The sequence below is a fragment of the Hesperophylax consimilis genome, chromosome 8, assembly GCF_061612785.1.
Source record: "Hesperophylax consimilis isolate HC1 chromosome 8, BYU_Hcon_1.0, whole genome shotgun sequence".
NCBI classification, from domain to species: domain Eukaryota; kingdom Metazoa; phylum Arthropoda; class Insecta; order Trichoptera; family Limnephilidae; genus Hesperophylax; species Hesperophylax consimilis.
Window position 1 is genome coordinate 35602672 of NC_142843.1, and position 3903 is coordinate 35606574.

Sequence of the window (3903 nt, forward strand, 5' to 3'; positions counted from 1 at the left end):
ATATGCTGCAGTCACTACCGTGTCGGTGGAGCCCATTAGCGTATCCTGGCTCCGGTGACCCGGTGTCATGTATTATGGCGGAGTAATGTAAAATCATCTGTTTTTGGTTTGAAAATTTGATCATCTAGAAATATAGACATCTTGATTAAATGCTGCGAGTAAAATGAAAACCACCTCGATCGTAGTGCTTATTATATTCATCTAGTCCCAACCTTATCTGGCTCGCTACTCACTTTTCAAGTATATTTTTCTCCAACAGCCCCCCCCCCCCTTCTGGCTATTCAGATCTGGTGACCAAACAATGTTTAACCCTTGAGACGTTGTTGATTTGCACGGATCGAACCTTCTACAAGCTTCCATTTTTTCAAAGACAATAACAAGCACTATTTCGTTCTCTTTCTGACATAAAAGAAATAATTAATTTTTAGATGAGAGGAAGAGAGATATATGCATTTTAATAATGTGCGGTCGTTCTGGGACAAATATGGTCTTAGGAGAGTATAATGCGCGCACGGCATTTGGGACTGTTTGGGTCTTAGAAGGTCCCAAGGGTTAAAATCTGAATGGTGGTCTTACACCAGGGCAATACTGAGAGTATCTTCCACTCTGGAACGTGCTACAAGAATCCTAAATTAAAGGAATAAATTGTGAAATAACACAAATTCATCAAATAAAATTTGCTTGAGCACGCCAGGATTTGAATCCGTGACCTTCAGATTGCTAGTCGAGAGCCTTTACCCTACGGAGGCCATCGAGTATACCTAAATGATAACAGAAATCTGTTTTTGACGTATCAAATATTGTTCTTGAATATTGATGGAACATCTAACTTAAAAGTAGATCTCTTATTAAAAATACTCACCTAATATTATGATAATTTTCCTTCAACTTGTAGTTTTAAAATTATTGTTTCCATAGAAGACATATGAATGACAAGTTTCTTTTCTTTTCCGTATATTTTCCATTGAAAAGAAAGGGAAGAAAATAACATTATTTATACATTAACATATGTAATATGATTACAACCATATTAAATTTCATAATTCCACCAGACAGCTGAAACTCGCAAGTCGAGTTTAGTATTTTTAGCACAAAAAGGACAAAGAGGAGTATACGAAATAGGATTTTTAGTAAGAAAGATTTTAGGCTTTTCATTAAAACTCATCTTTTATATATCATAGTTGTATTACACAGTTGATATCTGGTTATCATATTTCTACCAGGGAAAATTAATCTATTTTAATAATTTTTAATCTAGTTTTGGACAATTCTTTGATACTTGATATTAATGATATTATATTTCATAAAAAAATACAATTAATATCACACAACCTTCAGACTGAAAAGCCATTATATGTATATATTTTAATTTTATTTAGGAAACAAACAGTCGTACTAATTATTCATATGTTATAGACCAGTAAAGTACCATTAAGTTTAGTTATTGATTTAGTATTTGTACCTACACAATATATTTATAAATGACAAAAGAATATAAAAATAAAAAAACATTGTAAGAAATTACAAAATTAGTAGTAATACAGTTTTCGCATGATTATACCAAAAACAATAAAATAAACTACGATGAAAGTTTTAATTCACAAAATAAAAAATGAAGTCATCAGTTTAGTAAGTCGCATTTTACAGGTTTTCAAGTTACAGTTGAAAATGTGTACATCTCTAGAGTCATTGAGGATTTTACAGATACGTCCTGTTAAAGAATTTTCCGCGTATTTGAATAAACAATGTGGTATTTTAGATAAGTCGTTCGATCTGGTGTTGTGTTCAGGGCAACGAAATGCAATCTTTTGTAACAGATATGATGAATCAACAAGATTGTTCACAATTTTCTACAAGAATAGGGCATCAGAAAATTTTCTGCGTGTAAATAAAGCGGTAGGGTCAAACCGATACGATACGTGTATAATAAATTTGTATTGGATATTTTCAATATGATCAATGTATGTTTGATATTGAGGATTCCAAATGACTGAGGCAAACTCGAGTTGTGACCTTACATATGAAATATTTAGCAGAATTAGTGTGTATGCTACAGTGCAAGGCTTTGTAATGCGTATAATAAAGCCACAGACATAGGAATTAATAGACGAGAAGATAATGGCGAGGGGTAAAATCAACTGTTGAAGAACGAAGGGCGTAAGACTGACTGTGATTCGTCAATAAATCAATCTGACAGTAAATAGGCATCTCGCATTATAATATCACCATTTACTTCTTAAAAGTAAAATCTGCTTTTGAATGAATAGACATTTTTACATGGGAGCGCAAATTACTCGCCACGTTATGAACAAATTTGCGAAGTCCCAATTCGGCAAAAAAATTCGGTTCTATTTTCAGAGTCGAATATTTCGTTTAAGTATTTAGTTAAGACACTTTTATAAATGTTCATAATTTACTTCCCAGCAACCAACCAGCTTTGTGTTTCGCGTCCAGACGTTTCTCGATGTGATAGTATATGTTTCTAAAACTGATCTATATTATACAATGTGAATATGCTTAAAATAAAGTAAAATAATGCTTATATATGGAATGTAATACGACAATTGGGTTTATTCTCTTTTTCACATCTATTTTTACAAGTTTTCATAGTACAAGTCAACATTTTGCCGTGTTATTTCGTAAAATGAACCGATGATGCCTCGACCATAGTTCGCACAAGAATGATGACGTCACGTTTTCAAATTTCACTTGAGGCCATACGCAAGCCCAGCCGGCTCCAATGGAACCGGTATGGGGAGTGGGGATAATACGCTTTTAATCACTTAGGGCAGGTCTACTAATACATATTCATATGTCTATGAATAAAGCCCAATTGTTTATAAGCTTTTTCTAAAATATTTTCAATATTGTCCTGAAATAATATTTTAGAATCTAGCAGTACTCCAAGATCTCTGATTGTTTCTACTCGTTGTAGGGGTACATGGTTTAATTTGTAAGTATAACTAATAGGCTGTTTTTTACGTGTAAAGGTAATAACATTACACTTGTCTGTATTTAGACAAAATTGATTGTTATTGCAATATTGTTTAATTTTGCTAACGTCTTTTTGTAACAGGTTGCAGTCATCTGTGGAGTCAATAAATTTATATAATTTCATATCATCTGTGTAAAATAGGAAAGAATATAAAATAAACAAGAGAGGTCCTAAATGGGAGCCTCGAGTCAGCCCAGCGGCAAATTAAGTTCTTTATAGAATGACCGGAAGGCATTTAAAACAGCTTTCTGGGAGATCACATAAATAATACGCGTGAAATTAATTAATAAAAAATGTAATGGTATATTGTCAATGTATTATGAACATACACAATATTATTATTTTATACTACATGTAATGTATTAGTAATATGTATCTGCAGTTTAAAAACTGGTTGCTGTTTTTCTTTTATAAATCGATGTTTTTGGTAATTATTCGGGATCGATGGCCACACTTGATTTTTTTAAAAACAAAACCTTTTGATTCACCTTTATTACTATAAAAGAGAACTATCTAAATTTTGGAATTTTTTAAATTTAAAATTTCGATTTTTTAAATTTTGGCATTCTATTTTTTAATTAAGTAAAATGAAATTTGGCTTTCCTTAAATGGGATGACAGAAGTTTAGAATAATTTCTGTTTATCACATTTTCTTATTTTGATATTACTGTAAATTTTTTCCAAATGGATATAGTTGTATTTTATAGTAATTAAGGTGGATCAAAAGGTTAATTTGAAAAAAAATGTGCGTGGCCAGCGATTCCAATTATTTACCCAGTTATAAATTTGAATAATAATATTATTGAACACAAACTTAAAATAAGAATATTCAGATATGAAAACGTTCGTACCGGTTCGTACCACCACTGGCATCACTATTAATTTTATCTGTGGAAAACTCAAAAGTG